The following is a 15,607-nucleotide window of genomic DNA, read 5'->3' as shown; positions in this document are numbered from 1 at the left end:
TCATCGATCTATCTCTACCTGTCAAGAAGTCGTCAACTTATCGCGAACGCCGCACCATTTTCATCTGGGTGCGCATCATAACAAGACCAAAGCACCTATCCCATCGTAATCCCAAGCTAATGCTTGGGCGAGAGAAAATTAGGATGGGTTAATCTCCGTGTCATCGCTTTTGCACCATCTCCATTTCTTTTTTTCCCCATCGCTTCAAGTATTCGCTTTTTCTCAATATTCTTACTCCTTATATAATAATAATAATAATAATAATAAAATTTTATTATTATTATCAAAAATAAACTCCCGACTCTTGTTCTCGATGGGTCTTCCCATCAGTATCAAACACAAAATACCGCTTTTCAATTGAAGGTCTCGTGTTGGAAGCGGATGGCGCGGGTCCCCGGACGTTGGAGAAGCCCCATCGAGGATCATCGACCTATCTCGGCCTTGTCAAGAAGTCGCCAATTTATTGCAACGCTGCGGTTCATTTTCATCAGGGTGCGATCATACCCAAGCACTAAAGCACCGGATCCCATCAAAACTCCGAAGTTAAGCGTGCTTGGGCAAGCGTAGTACTAGGATGGGTGACCTCCTGTGAAGTCCTCATGTTGCACTCCATATCCTGCTCCATCGCTTTCCCTATATTGCTCTCAATATTCTTACTCCTTTACAATAATACATAATAATAATCATAATAATAAATTTTATTATTATTATCAAAAATAAATCTCCCGACTCTTGTTTCATGGTCTTCCCATAGTATCAAACACAAAATCCAGTTTTCAATTGAAGGTCTATGTTGGAAGCGGATGGCGATGGTCCCCGACGTTGGAGAAGCCCCATCAGGAGGATCATCGATCTATCTCAGGCTTGCTCGTAAGTCGTCAATTTATTGCAACGGCGTGTGGTTTTTCATCGGGTGCGATCATAGCAGCACTAAAACACGGATCCCACGTAACTCCGGGTTAAGCGTGTTTGGGCGAGAGTAGTACTAGGATGGGTGACCTCCTTGAAGTCCTCGTGTTGCACCACATCTCCATTTCTCTTTTTCTCCGCTCCATCGTTTCTCCATATTCGCTGTCTCAATATTCTTACTCCTTTACAATAATTATAATATAATAATAATAATAATAATAAATTTTATTATTATTGTCATAAAACCTCCGACTCTTGTTTCACCGGTCTTTCCATCATGATTTTTCAAACACAAAAATCCTGTTTTCAATTGAAGGTCCGTGTTGAAGCGGATGGCGTGAGTCCCGACGCTGGAGTAGCCCCATCGGGAGGATCATCGATCTATGTCGGCCTTGTCATGTAAGTCATCAATTTATTGCATGCTGCGGTTCATTTTTCATCGAGTGCGATCACTACCAACAGCACTGTGCCATCCGGATCCTGAACTCCGTGAGTTAAGCGTGCTTTGGGTGAGAGTAGTACTAGGATGGGTAGATCTCCTGAAAGTCCTCGTGTTGCACCCCATCTCCATTTTGCTCCATCGCTTCGTGTATTCTCTCTCAATATTCTTCACTCCTTTACAATAATAATAATACTAATATTAATAAATTTTTATTATTATTATCAAAAATAAAACTCCGACGTTGTTTCGCTGGTCTTCCCATCGTATCAAACACAAAATCCCGTTTTCAATTGAAGGTCTGTGTTGGATGCCGATGGCGCGGGTCCCCGACGTTGGAGAAGCCCCATCAGGAGGATCATCAATCTATCTCCGCCTTTGTCGACGCAAGTCGTCAATTTATCGCAACGCGTGTTCACTTTCTCATCGATGCGATCATACCAGAGCACTAAAAAGCGACCGGATCACATCAGAACTCCGAACTTAAGCGTGCTTGGGCGAGAGTAGTACTAGGATGGGTGACCTCGTGGGAAGACCTCGTAGGTTGCACCCATCTCCATTTTGCTCCATCGCTTCCCATATTCGCTCTCAATATTCTTACTCCTTTACAATAATAATAATAATAATAATAATAATAAATTTTATTATTATCAACAATAAAAACTCCCGACTCTTGTTTGCTGGGTCTTTCCATCGTATTTTCAAACACAAAATCCCGTTTTTCAATTGAAGGTCCGTGGTTGGAAGCGGATGGCGAGGGTCCCCGACGTTGAGAAGCCCCATCGAGAGAATCATCGATCTATCTCGCCTTTTGTCGAGAAGTCGTCAATTTATTGCGCTGCGTGTTCATTTTCATCGGTATGATTAGTCAAAGAGACTTAAGCACCGGATCCCACTGTAACTCCGAAGTTAAGCGTGCTTGGGCGAGAGTAGTACTACGATGGGTGATTTCCTGGAAGTCCTCAGTGTTGCACCCCATCTCCATTTTTGTTGTTCTCCCGTTTTATTCATCTCAATATTCTTACTCCTTTTACTAATAATAATAATAATAATAATAATAATAATAATAATAATAATAATAATAAATTTTATTATTATTATCAAAAAATAAAACTCCCGACTCTTGTTTCTCTGGTCTTCCCATCGTATTTTTTTTTTTCAAACACAAAATCCTGCTTTTCAATTGAAGGTCCATGTTGGAAGCAAATGGCGCTGGGTCCCCGACGTTGGAGAAGCCCCATCGAGGATCATCGACCATCTCGTGCCTTGTCGCAGTCGTCAATTTATTGCAACGCGTGTTCATTTTCAGTCGGATGCGATCATACTGACATTCAAAGCACGTGATCCCATCGAACTCCAGGGTTAAGCGTGCTTGGGCGTAGGAGTAGCATTAGGATGGGTGACCTCCTGGGAAGTCATCGTTTTGCACCACATCTCCATTTCTTTTTTTTCCCCCATCGTTTCAAGTATTCGTTTTTTCTCAATATTCTTACTCCTTTACAATAATAATAATAATAATAATAATAATACAATTTTATTATTATCAAAAATAAACTCCCGACTCTTGTTTCACTGGTCTTCCCATCGTATCAAACACAAAATCCCGCTTTTCAATTGAAGGTCTAGGTTGGAAGCCGGATGGCGCGGGTCCCCGACGTTGGAGAAGCCCCATCAGGAGGATCATCGATCTATTTCGGCCTTGTTAGTAAGTCGTCAATATATTGCAACGCGTGTCCATTTTAATCTGGTGCGATCATACCAGCACTAAAGCACCGGATCCCATCAGAACTCCGAAGTTACGCGTGCTTGGGCGAGAGTAGTACTAGGATGGGTGACCTCCTGGGAAGTCCTCGTGTTGCACCCCATCTCCATGCTCCATCGTTTCCGTGATTCGCTCTCAATATTCTTACTCTTTTACAATAATAATAATATATTAATAATAATAATAATAATAATAATAATAATAAATTTTATTATTATTATCAAAAAATAAAACTCTCGACTCGTGTTTCGCTGGTCTTCCCATCGTATTTTCAAAACACAAAATCCGCTTTTCAATTGAAGGTACATGTTGGAAGCGGATGGCGCGGGTCCCCGACGTTGGAGAAGCCCCATCGGAGGATCATCGATCTATCTCGCCTTGTCAAGAAGTCGTCAATTTATTGCAGCTGCGTGTTCATTTTTCATCGGGTGAGATCATACCATCGATTAAAAGACACTGGGATCCCATCGAACTCCATTGTTAAGCGTGTTGGGCGAGAGTAGTACTAGGATGGGTGACCTCACTGGAAGTCCTCGTGTTGCACCCCTATCTCCATGCTCCATTGTTTCTCTGCTGATTCGCTTTTTCTCAAATATTCTTACTCCCTTTACAATAATACATCACATTAATAATAATAATAATAATAAATTTTTATTATTGTCATCAAAAATAAAACTCCCGACTCTTGTTTCGTGGTCTTCCAATCGTATTTTCAAACACAAAATCCCGCTTTTCGATGGTCTGTTGGACAGCTGATGGCGCTGGTCCCCGACGTTGGAGAAGCCCCACGAGAATCATCGATCTATCTCGACCTTGTCGAGAGTCGTCAATTTATTGCAACGCTGTGTTCATTTCTCATCGGTGCGATCAAAGCAGGACTTAGCAGCCCGGATCCCATCGAACTCGAGTTAAGCGCATGCTTGGGTGAGAGTAGTATCACGATGGGTGACTTCTCGGGAAGTCCTACTGTGTTGCACCCCATCTCCATTTGCTCCATCGCTTTCCCGCGTACTCATTTTTTCTCAATATTCTTACTCCTTTACAATAATAATAATATATATATATATAATAATAAATTTTTATTATTATTATCAAAAATAAAACTCCCGACTCTGTTTCAGTGGTCTTCCCATCATGTTTTTCAAACACAAAATCCCGCTTTTCAATTGAAGGTCCGTAGTTGAAGCGGATGGCGCTGGTCCCCGACGCTGGAGAAGCCCCCATCGGGAGGATCACTCTGATCTCATTTCGCCTTGTTAGTAAAGTCGTCCAATATATCGTAACGCGTGTCCATTTTCATCGGTGCGATCATACCAGCGACTAAAGCACCGGATCCCATCGAACTCGGGTTACGCGTGTCATGGGCGAGAGTAGTACTAGGATGGGTGACCTCCAGGAAGTCCTCGTGTTGCACCCTCATCTCCATTGCTCCATCGTTTCCGATTCGCTCTCAATATTCTTACTCTTTTACAATAATAATAATAATAATAATAATAATAATAATAATAATAAATACTATTATTATTATCAAAAAATAAAACTCCTCGACTGTGTTTTCATTGGTCTTCCCATCGTATCAAACACAAAATCCCGCTTTTCAATTGAAGGTCTCCTGTTGGAGCGGACGTCGCGGGTCCCCGACGCTTTGGAGAAGCTCCATCGAGGATCATCGATCTATCTCGGCCTTGTCCGATGAAAGTCGTCAATTTATTGCAACGCTGCGTTCATTTTTCATCGGTGCGATCATACCATCACTAAAACACCGAGATCCCATCGTAACTCCGGGTTAAGCGTGCTTGGGCGAGAGTAGTACTAGATATGGTGACCTCCGGAGAGTTATCGTGTTGCACCCCATCTCCATGCTCCATTGTTTCCGTGATTCGCTCTCAATATTCTTACTACTTTACAATAATAATAATAATAATAATAATAATAATAATAATAATAAATTTTATTATTATTATCAAAAAATAAAACTCCCGACTCTTGTCTTCGCGGGTCTTCCCATACGTATCAAACACAAAATCCGTTTGCTCGATTGAAGGTCCGTGTTGAAAGCGGATGGCGCAGGGTCCCGACGTTGGAGAAGCCCATCGAGAATCATCGATCTATCTCGTAGCCTTGTCGAGTAAAGTACGTCAATTTATCAGAACGCGCTGTTCGTCATTTCAGCGGATGCGATCAAAACAAGACTTAGCAATCCGGATCCCCATCAGAACTCCGGTTAAGCATGCTTGGTGAGAGTAATGACTACGATGGGTGACTTCACCGGGAAGTCCTCGTGTTGCACCCCATCTCCATTTTGCTCCATCGCTTTCCGGATTTCATTTTTTTCTCAATATTCTTACTCCTTTACACATAATAATAATAATAATAATAATATAATAATAATACAATTTTATTATTATTATCAAAAATAAAACTCCCGACTCTTGTTTCTGCTGGTCTTCCCATCGATCAAACACAAAATCCCGCTTTTCAATCGAAGGTCCGTGTTGGAAGCTGATGGCGCGGTCCCCGACGCTGGAGAAGCCCCATCGGGAGGATCATCGATCTATCTCGGCCTTGTCAAGTAAGTCGTCAATTTATTGCAACGCGTGTTCATTTTCATCGGGTGCGATCATAACAGCACTAAAGCACCGCATCCCATCGTAACTCGGGTTAAGCCGTGCTTGGGCGAGAGTAGTACTAGGATGGGTGACCTCCTGGGAAGTCCTCGTGTTGCACCCCATCTCCATTTTATTATATTTTATTTTTATTTTTTTTGCTCCATCGTTTCCTGTATTCGTTTTTTCTCAATATTTTTACTCCTTTACAATAATAATAATAATAATAATAATAATAATAATAATAATAATAATAATAAATTTTATTATTATTATCAAAAAATAAAACTCCCAACTCTTGTTTCGCGGGTCTTCCCATCGTATCAAACACAAAAATCCCGCTTTCAATTGAAGGTCTGTGTTGGAAGCGGATGACGCAAGTCCCCGACGTTGGAGAAGCCCCATCAGGAGGATCATCGATCTATGTCGGCCTTTGTCGAGTAGTCGTCAATTTATTGCAACGCTGCGTGTTCATTTTTTCATCGGGTGCGATCATACCAGCACTAAAGCACCGGATCCCATCAGAACTCCATTGTTAAGCATGCTTGGGTGAGAGTAGTACTAGGATGGGTGACCTCCGGGGAAATCCTCGTGTTGCACCCCATCTCCATTTTTTTTTTTTGCTCCATCGTTTCCCGTATTCGTTTTTTCTCAATATTCTTACTCCTTTACAATAATAATAATAATAATAATAAATTTTATTATTATTATCAAAAAATAAAACTCCCGACTCTTGTTTCGCTGGTCTTCCCATCGTATTTTTTTTTTCAAACACAAAATCCCGTTTTCAATTGAAGGTCTATGTTGGAAGCGGATGGCGCGGGTCCCCGACATTGGAGAAGCCCCATCAGGAGGATCATCGATCTATCTCGGCCTTGTCTGTAAGTCATCAATTTATTGGAACGCGTGTTCATTTTCATCGGGTGCGATCATAACAGTACAAAAGCACCGTATTCCATCAGAACTCCGAAGTTAAGCTTGGGTGAGAGTAGTACTAGGATGGGTGACCTCCTGGGAAGTCCTCGTGTTGCACCCCATCTCAATTTTTATTTTATTTTTTTTTTGCTCCATCGTTTCCCGTATTCGATTTTTCTCAATATTCTTACTCCTTTACAATAATAATAATAATAATAATAATAATAAATTTTATTATTATTATCAAAAAAATAAATCTCCCGACTCTTGTTTCATGGGTCTTCCCATCGTATTCAAACACAAAAATCCCGCTTTCAATTGAAGGTCCGTGGTTGGAACCGGATGGCGTTGGTCCCCGACGTTGGAGAAGCCCCATCAGGAGGATCATCGATCTATCTCGGCCTTGTTAGTAAGTCGTCAATAAATTGCAACGCGTGTTCATTTTCATCGGGTGCGATCACACCAGCACTAAAGCACCGGGATCCCATCGAACTCGAGTTAAGCGTGATTGGGCGAGAGTGGTACTAGGATGGGTGACCTCCGGAAGTTTTCGTGTTGCACCCCATCTCCATGCTCCATCGTTTTCCGTATTCGTTTTTTCTCAATATTCTTACTCCTTTACAATAATAATAATAATAATAATAATAATAATAATAATAAATTTTATTATTATTATCAAAAATAAAACTCAAGACTCTTGTTTCACCGGTCTTCCCATCGTATTTTTCAAACACAAAATCCCGCTTTTCAATTGAAGGTCCGTGGTTGAAGCTGATGGCGCGAGTCCATGACGTTCGAGAAGCCCCATCAGGAGGATCATCGATCTATCTCGGCCTTGTCAGTAAGTCGTTAATTTATAGCAACGCATGTTCATTTTCATCGGATGTGATCATAAGAGCACTTAAGCACCGGATCTCTTTAGAACTCCGAAGTTAAGCGTGCTTGGGCGAGAGTAGTACTAGGATGGGTGACCTCCTGGGAAGTGCTCGTGTTGCACCCCATCTCCATTTCTCCATCGCTTCCCTCGTATTCGCTTCTCAATATTCTTACTCCTTTACAATAATAATAATAATAATAATAATAATAAATTTTATTATTATTATCAAAAATAAAACACCGACTCTTGTTTCTACTGGTCTTCCCATCGTATCAAACACAAAATCCCGCTTTTCAATTGAAGGTCTCGTGTTGGAAGCGGATGGCGCTGGTCCCCCGACGCTGGAGAAGCCCCATCGGAGGATCATCGATCTATCTCGGCCTTGTCAAGAAGTCGTCAATTTATTGCAACGCGTGTTCATTTTCATCGAGATGCGATCATAACAAAGACTAAAGCACCGGATCCCATCGAACTCCGGGTTAAGCGTTGCTTTGGGCGAGAGTAGTACTAGGATGGGGCGACCTCCCGGGAAGTCCTCGTGTTGCACCCCATCTCCATTGCTCCATCGCTTTCCGTATTCGTTTTTTTTCTCAATATTCTTACTCCTTTACAATAATAATAATAATAATAATAATAATAATAATAATAATAATAATAAATTTTATTATTATTATCAAAAAATAAAACTCCCGACTCTTGTTTCACTGGTCTTCCCATCGATCAAACACAAAAACCCTGCTTTTCAATCGAAGGTCCTGGTTGGAAGCGGATGGCGCGGGTCCCCGACGTTGGAGAAGCCCCATCATGAGGATCATCGATCTATTTCGGCCTTGTTAGTAAGTCGTCAATATATTGCAACGCGTGTTCATTTCTTCATCGGGATGCGATCATACCAAAGACTCAAAAGCACCGGATCCCATCGAACTCCGAGTTAAGCGTGGTCTGGGCGAGAGTAGTACTAGGATGGGTGACCTCCTCGGAAGTCCTCGTGTTGCACCCCCATCTCCATGCTCCATCGCTTTCCCGTATTCGTTTTTTCTCAATATTCTTACTCCTTTACAATAATAATAATAATAATAATAATAATAATAATAATAAATTTTATTATTATTATCAAAAATAAAACTCTCGACTCGTGTTTTCACCGGTCTTCCCATCGTATCAAACACAAAAATCCCGATTTCGATTGAAGGTCTCGTGTTGGAAGCGGATGGCGCTGGGTCCCCGACGCTGGAGAAGCCCCATCGAGGATTATCGATCTATCTCGCCTTGTCAAGTAAGTCGTCAATTTATTGCAACGCGTGTTCATTTTTCATCGTGTGCGATCATACCAGCCCTAAAGCACCGGATCCCATCAGAACTCCATTGTTAAGCGTGCTTGGGTGAGAGTAGTACTAGGATGGTGACCTCGGGAAGTCCCTCGTGTTGCACCCCATCTCCATTTGCTCCATCGCTTTCCGTGATTCGCTTTTTCTCAATATTCTTACTCCTTACAATACATAATAATAATAATAATAATAATAATAAATTTTTATTATTATTATCAAAAATAAACTCCCCGACTCTTTGTTTCTCGGGTCTTCCCATCGTATCAAACACAAAATCCCTGCTTTCAATTGAAGGTCTCATGGTTGGAAGCGGATGGCGCGGGTCCCCGACGCTGGAGAAGCCCCATCGAGAATCATCGATCTATCTCGGCCTTGTCAGAGAAGTCGTCAATTTATTGCAACGCTGTGTTCATTTTTTTCATCGGTAAGCGATCATACTAAAGACTAAAGCAATCGAATCCCATCAGAACTCCATTGTTAAGCGTGCTTGGGTGAGAGTAGTACTAGGATGGGTGACCTCCGGGGAAGTCCTCGTGTTGCACCCCATCTCCATTTTTGCTCCATCGCTTTCCGTATTCGCTTTTTCTCAATATTCTTACTCCTTTATAATAATAATAATAATAATAATAATAAATTTTATTATTATTATCAAAAATAAAAACTCCCGACTCTTGTTTTGCATGGTCTTCCCATCGTATCAAACACAAAATCCCTGCTTTTCAATTGAAGGTCCGTGTTGGAAGCGGATGGCGCAGGTCCACGACGTTTTAGAAGCCCCATCAGGAGGGTCATCGATCTATCTCGGCCTGGTCTGTAAGTCGTCAATTTATTGCAACGCTGTTCATTTCTCATCGGTGCGATCATATCAAGACTAAAGCACCGCGATCCCATCGAACTCCGGGTTAAGCGTGCTTGGGCGAGAGTAGTACTAGGATGGGTGACCTCCCGAAGTCCTCGTGTTGCACCCCATCTCCATTTTTGCTCCATCGCTTCCCGTATTCGCTTTTTCTCAATATTCTTGCTTCTTTACTATATAATAATAATAATAATAATAAATTTTATTATTATTATCAAAAATAAAACTCCCGACTCTTGTTTCGCTGGGTCTTCCCATCGTATCAAACACAAAATCCCGCTTTTCAATTGAAGGTCCGTGTTGGAAGCGGATGGCGCGGGTCCCCGACGTTGGAGAAGCAAATCAGGATTATCATCGATCTATTTCGGCCTTGTTAGTACGTCGTCAATATATTGCAACGCGTGTTCATTTTCATCGGGTGCGATCATTCCAAAGACTAAAGCCACCGGATCCCATCGTAACTCCGGGTTAAGCGTGCTTGGGCTAGGATGGGTGACCTCCCTGGGAAGTCCTCGTGTTGCAATCCATCTCCATTTTTCTCCATCGCTTTCCCGTGATTCGCTTTTTTTCTCAATATTCTAACTCCCTTTACAATAATAATAATAATAATAATAATAAAAATAATAATAATAAATTTTATTATTATTATCAAAAAATAAAACTCCCGACTCGTGTTTCGCTGGTCTTCCCATCGTATTTTTTTTTTCAAACACAAAATCCCGTTTTCAATTGAAGGTCTATGTTGGAAGCGGATGGCGCGGGTCCCCGACGTTGGAGAAGCCCCATCAGGAGGATCATCGATCTATCTCGGCCTTGTCAGTAAGTCGTCAATTTATTGCAACGCGTGTTCATTTTCTTTAGTTGCGATCATACCAGCACTAAAGCACCGGATCCCATCAGAACTCCGTAGTTAAGCGTGCTTGGGCGAGAGTAGTACTAGGATGGGTGGCCTCCTGAGAAGTGCTCGTGTTGAACCCCATCTCCATTTTTTTTTTGCTCCATCGTTTCCCATATTTGTTTTTTCTCAATATTCTTACTCCTTTACAATAATAATAATAATAATAATAATAATAATAAATTTTATTATTATTATCAAAAAATAAAACTCCCGACTCTTGTTTCGCGGGTCTTCCCATCGTATTTTTTTTTAAACACAAAATCCCGTTTTCAATTGAAGGTCTGTGTTGGAAGCGGATGGCGCGGGTCTCCGACGTTGGAGAAGCCCCATCAGGAGGATCATCGATCTATCTTCGCCTTGTGAGTAAGTCGTCAATTTATTGCAACGCGCGTTAATTTTCCTCGGGTGCGATCATACCAGCACTAAAACACCGGATTCCATCAGAACTCCGAAGTTAAGCGTGCTTGTGCGAGAGTAGTACTAGGATGGGTAACCTCCTGGGAAGTCCTCGTGTTGAACCCCATCTCCATTTTTTTTTTTTTGCTCCATCGTTTCCCGTATTCGTTTTTTCTCAATATTCTTACTCCTTTACAATAATAATAATAATAATAATAATAATAATAATAATAATAATAAATTTTATTATTATTATCAAAAAATAAAACTCCCGACTCTTGTTTCGCGGGTCCTCCCATCGTATTTTTTTTTAAACCCAAAATCCCGTTTTTAATTGAAGGTCTGTGTTGGAAGCGGATGGCGCGGGTCTCCGACGTTGGAGAAGCCCCATCAGGAGGATCATCGATCTATCTTAGCCTTGTGAGTAAGTCGTCAATTTATTACAACGCGCGTTCGTTTTCATCAGGTGCGATCATACCAGCACTAAAGCACCGGATCCCATCAGAACTCCGAAGTTAAGCGTGCTTGGGCGAGAGTAGTACTAGAATGGGTGACCTCCTGGGAAGTCCTCGTGTTGAACCCCATCTCCATTTTTTTTTTTTTTGCTCCATCGTTTACCGTATTCGTTTTTTCTCAATATTCTTACTCCTTTACATAATAATAATAATAATAATAATAATAATAATAATAATAATAATAATAAATTTTATTATTATTATCAAAAAATAAAACTCCCGACTCTTGTTTCGCGGGTATTCCCATCGTATTTTTTTTTAAACACAAAATCCCGTGTTCAATTGAAGGTTTGTGTTGGAAACGGATGGCGCGGTTCTCCGACGTTGAAGAAGCCCCATCAGGTGGATCATCGATCTATCTTGGCCTTGTCACTAAGTCGCCAATTTATTGCAACGCTGCGTTCGCTTTTCATCAGTGCGATCATACCAAAGACTAAAGCACCGGATCCCATCGAACTCCGAGTTAAGCGTGCTTGGGCGAGAGTAGTACTAGGATGGGTGACCTCCTCGGAAGTCCTCGTGTTGCACCCCATCGCCATGCTCCATCGCTTTCCCGTGATTCGCTTTTTTCTCAATATTCTTACTCCTTTACAATAATAATAATAATAATAATAATAATAATAATAATAAATTTTATTATTATTATCAAAAAATAAAACTCCCGACTCTTGTTTCGCGGGTCTTCCCATCGTATTTTATTTTAAACGCAAAATCCCGTTTTCAATTGAAGGTCTGTGTTGGAAGCGGATGGCGCGGGTCCCCGACATTGGAGAAGCCCCATCAGGAGGATCATCGATCTATCTCGGCCTTGTCAGTAAGTCGTCAATATATTGCAACGCGTGTTCGCTTTTCATCTGGGTAAGATCATAACGAAAGACTAAAGCACCGGATCCCATCGAACTCCGAAGTTAAGCGTGCTTGGGCGAGAGTAGTACTAGAATGGGTGACCTCCCGAAGTCCTCGTGTTGAACCCCATCCCCATGCTCCATCAGCTTTCCGTATTCGCTTTTTTTCTCAATATTCTTACTCCTTTACAATAATAATAATAATAATAATAATAATAATAATAATAATAATAAATTTTTATTATTATTATCAAAAAATAAAACTCCCGACTCTTGTTTCGCGGGTATTCCCATCGTATTTGTTTTTAAACACAAAATCCCGTTTTCAATTGAAGGTTTGTGTTGGAAACGGATGGCGCGGTTCTCCGACGTTGGAGAAGCCCCATCAGGTGGATCATCGATCTATCTTGGCCTTGTCACTAAGTCGTCAATTTATTGCAACGCGTGTTCGTTTTCATCAGTTGTGATCATATTAGCACTAAAGCACCGGATCCCATCAGAACTCCGAAGTTAAGCGTGCTTGGGCGAGAGTAGTACTAGGATGGGTGACCTCCTGGGAAGTCCTCGTGTTGCACCCCATCTCCATGCTCCATCGCTTTCCCGTATTCGCTTTTTCTCAATATTCTTACTCCTTTTATAATAATAATAATAATAATAATAATAATAATAAATTTTTATTATTATTATCAAAAAATAAAACTCCCGACTCTTGTTTCGCGGGTCTTCCCATCGTATTTTATTTTAAACGCAAAATCCCGTTTTCAATTGAAGGTCTGTGTTGGAAGCGGATGGCGCGGGTCCCCGACATTGGAGAAGCCCCATCAGGAGGATCATCGATCTATCTCGACCTTGTCAGTAAGTCGTCAATTTATTGCAACGCGTGTTCGTTTTCATCGGGTAAGATCATAACAGCACTAAAGCTTGGGCGAGAGTAGTACTTGGATGGGGACCTCCTGGGAAGTCCTCGTGTTGCACCCCATCTCCATTTTTTTCTTTTCTGCTCCATCGCTTTCCCGTATTCGCTTTTTTTCTCAATATTCTTACTCCTTTACATAGATAATAATAATAATAATAATAATAATAAATTTTATTATTATTATCAAAAAAATAAAACTCGACTCTTGTTTCACTGGGTCTTCCCTCAGTATTTTTTTCAAACACAAAATCTCGCTTTTCAATTGAAGGTCCGTGTTGAAGCGGATGGCGCGGGTCCCCGACGTTGGAGAATCCCCATCAGGAGGATCATCGATCTATCTCGGCCTTGTCAGTAAGTCGTCAATTTATTGCAACACGTGTTCATTTTCTTCAGTTGCGATCATACCAGCACCAAAGCAACGGATCCCATCAGAACTCCGTAGTTAAGCGTGCTTGGGCGAGAGTAGTACTAGGATGGGTGACCTCCTGGGAAGTGCTCGTGTTGAACCCCATCTCCATTTTTTTTTTGCTCCATCGTTTCCCGTATTTGTTTTTTCTCAATATTCTTACTCCTTTACAATAATAATAATAATAATAATAATAATAATAATAAATTTTGTTATTATTATCAAAAAATAAAACTCCCGACTCTTGTTTCGCGGGTTTTCCCATCGTATTTTTTTTTAAACACAAAATCCCGTTTTCAATTGAAGGTCTATGTTGGAAGCGGATGGCGCGGGTCTCCGACGTTGGAGAAGCCCCATCAGGAGGATCATCGATCTATCTTGGCCTTGTGAGTAAGTCGTCAATTTATTGCAACGCGCGTTAATTTTCATCGGGTGCGATCATACCAGCACTAAAGCACCGGATCCCATCAGAACTCCGAAGTTAAGCGTGCTTGGGCGAGAGTAGTACTAGGATGGGTGACCTCCTGGGAAGTCCTCGTGTTGCACCCCATCTCCATTTTTTTTTTTTTGCTCCATCGTTTCCCGTATTCGTTTTTTCTCAATATTCTTACTCCTTTACAATAATAATAATAATAATAATAATAATAATAAATTTTATTATTATTATCAAAAAATAAAACTCCCGACTCTTGTTTCGCGGGTCTTCCCATCGTATTTTTTTTTAAACACAAAATCCCGTTTTCAATTGAAGGTCTGTGTTGGAAGCGGATGGCGCGTGTCCCCGACGTTGGAGAAGCCCCATCAGGAGGATCATCGATCTATCTCGGCCTTGTCAGTAAGTCGTCAATTTATTGCAACGCGTGTTCATTTTCATCGGGTGCGATCATAACAGCACTAAAGCACCGGATCCCATCAGAACTCCGAAGTTAAGCGTGCTTGGGCGAGAGTAGTACTAGTATGGGTGACCTCCTGGGAAGTCCTCGTGTTGCACCCCATCTCCATTTTTTTTTTTTGCTCCATCGTTTCCCGTATTCGTTTTTTTCTCAATATTCTTACTCCTTTACAATAATAATAATAATAATAATAATAAATTTTATTATTATTATCAAAAAATAAAACTCCCGACTCTTGTTTCGCTGGGTCTTCCCATCGTATTAAACACAAAATCCCTGCTTTTCAATTGAAGGTCTGTGTTGGAAGCGGATGGCGCGGGTCTCCGACGTTGGAGAAGCCCCATCAAGAGGATCATCGATCTATCTTGGCCTTGTCAGTAAGTCGTCAATTTATTGCGACGCGTGTTCATTTTCATCGGGTGCGATCATACCAGCACTAAAGCACCGTATCCCATCAGAACTCCGAAGTTAAGCGTGCTTGGGCGAGAGTAGTACTAGGATGGGTGACCTCCTAGGAAGTCCTCGTGTTGCACCCCATCTCCATTTTTTTTTTTGTTCCATCGTTTCCCGTATTCGTTTTTTCTAAATATTCTTACTCCTTTACAATAATAATAATAATAATAATAATAATAATAATAAAATTTTATTATTATTATCAAAAAATAAAACTCCCGACGCTTGTTTCGCGGGTCTTCCCATCGTATTTTTTTTTAAACACAAAATCCCGTTTTCAATTGAAGGTCTGTGTTGGAAACGGATGGCGCGGGTCTCCGACGTTGGAGAAGCCCCATCAGGAGGATTATCGATCTATCTTGGCCGAGATTTTCCTATACACATGCATAAGCCGGAATACTTGAATGTGACTGCCTTTGTGCCCCTCCAATTCATTGTGCTAACTTGAGTAAAAGGAGGTTGGCACACATTCTTGCATCTTGAACCCGACTTATATCTTCGCGTTTCAACCTTCTCAAGATTTCCTCCAAATGGTGCATTCACGATCTATATTGGTTTCTTTCTCTAACATTCGGCTTCACAACCCTATATAC

At 41.1% G+C, this 15,607-nt stretch overlaps 12 non-coding genes and 14 pseudogenes across 12 annotated transcripts; 25 read left to right on the top strand and 1 right to left on the bottom strand.

The window, feature by feature from the left end:
* The window catches only part of LOC120270293, a 10,819-nt pseudogene extending 6,485 nt beyond the window's left edge, over nt 1-4,334 (bottom strand).
* Nucleotides 491-611, top strand: LOC120271005. Its single transcript, XR_005539747.1, has one exon. It is a non-coding gene; the product is annotated as a 5S ribosomal RNA (ribosomal RNA).
* LOC120271150 lies at nt 912-1,026 on the top strand (annotated as a pseudogene).
* LOC120271040 lies at nt 1,776-1,901 on the top strand (annotated as a pseudogene).
* LOC120271039 lies at nt 3,094-3,212 on the top strand. The gene has a single exon (XR_005539769.1). It is a non-coding gene; the product is annotated as a 5S ribosomal RNA (ribosomal RNA).
* Nucleotides 3,537-3,657, top strand: LOC120271156 (annotated as a pseudogene).
* Nucleotides 4,335-5,722: 1,388 nt separating the features above from the next.
* Nucleotides 5,723-5,840, top strand: LOC120271083 (annotated as a pseudogene).
* Nucleotides 5,841-6,200: 360 nt separating this feature from the next.
* LOC120271237 lies at nt 6,201-6,319 on the top strand. Its single transcript, XR_005539857.1, has one exon. It is a non-coding gene; the product is annotated as a 5S ribosomal RNA (ribosomal RNA).
* A 318-nt stretch (nt 6,320-6,637) lies between these two features.
* LOC120271044 lies at nt 6,638-6,752 on the top strand (annotated as a pseudogene).
* A 328-nt stretch (nt 6,753-7,080) lies between these two features.
* Nucleotides 7,081-7,195, top strand: LOC120271143 (annotated as a pseudogene).
* Nucleotides 7,196-7,512: 317 nt separating this feature from the next.
* LOC120271420 lies at nt 7,513-7,631 on the top strand. The gene has a single exon (XR_005540028.1). It is a non-coding gene; the product is annotated as a 5S ribosomal RNA (ribosomal RNA).
* A 306-nt stretch (nt 7,632-7,937) lies between these two features.
* Nucleotides 7,938-8,058, top strand: LOC120271153 (annotated as a pseudogene).
* A 329-nt stretch (nt 8,059-8,387) lies between these two features.
* LOC120271078 lies at nt 8,388-8,508 on the top strand (annotated as a pseudogene).
* Nucleotides 8,509-8,825: 317 nt separating this feature from the next.
* LOC120271059 lies at nt 8,826-8,942 on the top strand (annotated as a pseudogene).
* A 318-nt stretch (nt 8,943-9,260) lies between these two features.
* LOC120271147 lies at nt 9,261-9,381 on the top strand (annotated as a pseudogene).
* Nucleotides 9,382-9,688: 307 nt separating this feature from the next.
* On the top strand, nt 9,689-9,804 carry LOC120271154 (annotated as a pseudogene).
* Nucleotides 9,805-10,551: 747 nt separating this feature from the next.
* LOC120271261 lies at nt 10,552-10,670 on the top strand. Its single transcript, XR_005539880.1, has one exon. It is a non-coding gene; the product is annotated as a 5S ribosomal RNA (ribosomal RNA).
* A 323-nt stretch (nt 10,671-10,993) lies between these two features.
* On the top strand, nt 10,994-11,112 carry LOC120271145. Its single transcript, XR_005539779.1, has one exon. It is a non-coding gene; the product is annotated as a 5S ribosomal RNA (ribosomal RNA).
* A 338-nt stretch (nt 11,113-11,450) lies between these two features.
* LOC120271086 lies at nt 11,451-11,569 on the top strand. The gene has a single exon (XR_005539773.1). It is a non-coding gene; the product is annotated as a 5S ribosomal RNA (ribosomal RNA).
* Nucleotides 11,570-11,914: 345 nt separating this feature from the next.
* LOC120271061 lies at nt 11,915-12,032 on the top strand (annotated as a pseudogene).
* Nucleotides 12,033-12,357: 325 nt separating this feature from the next.
* Nucleotides 12,358-12,475, top strand: LOC120271149 (annotated as a pseudogene).
* Nucleotides 12,476-12,805: 330 nt separating this feature from the next.
* On the top strand, nt 12,806-12,924 carry LOC120271121. The gene has a single exon (XR_005539777.1). It is a non-coding gene; the product is annotated as a 5S ribosomal RNA (ribosomal RNA).
* Nucleotides 12,925-13,653: 729 nt separating this feature from the next.
* LOC120271355 lies at nt 13,654-13,772 on the top strand. The gene has a single exon (XR_005539968.1). It is a non-coding gene; the product is annotated as a 5S ribosomal RNA (ribosomal RNA).
* A 326-nt stretch (nt 13,773-14,098) lies between these two features.
* LOC120270996 lies at nt 14,099-14,217 on the top strand. The gene has a single exon (XR_005539739.1). It is a non-coding gene; the product is annotated as a 5S ribosomal RNA (ribosomal RNA).
* A 326-nt stretch (nt 14,218-14,543) lies between these two features.
* LOC120271051 lies at nt 14,544-14,662 on the top strand. Its single transcript, XR_005539770.1, has one exon. It is a non-coding gene; the product is annotated as a 5S ribosomal RNA (ribosomal RNA).
* Nucleotides 14,663-14,978: 316 nt separating this feature from the next.
* LOC120271062 lies at nt 14,979-15,097 on the top strand. Its single transcript, XR_005539771.1, has one exon. It is a non-coding gene; the product is annotated as a 5S ribosomal RNA (ribosomal RNA).
* The last annotated feature ends 510 nt before the right edge of the window (nt 15,098-15,607 follow it).

Source organism: Dioscorea cayenensis, chromosome 10 (genome assembly GCF_009730915.1).
Source record: "Dioscorea cayenensis subsp. rotundata cultivar TDr96_F1 chromosome 10, TDr96_F1_v2_PseudoChromosome.rev07_lg8_w22 25.fasta, whole genome shotgun sequence".
NCBI classification, from domain to species: Eukaryota; Viridiplantae; Streptophyta; class Magnoliopsida; order Dioscoreales; family Dioscoreaceae; genus Dioscorea; species Dioscorea cayenensis.
The sequence above is the reverse complement of the archived record's forward strand: the minus strand, read 5'-3'. Positions and strand labels throughout refer to the sequence as shown.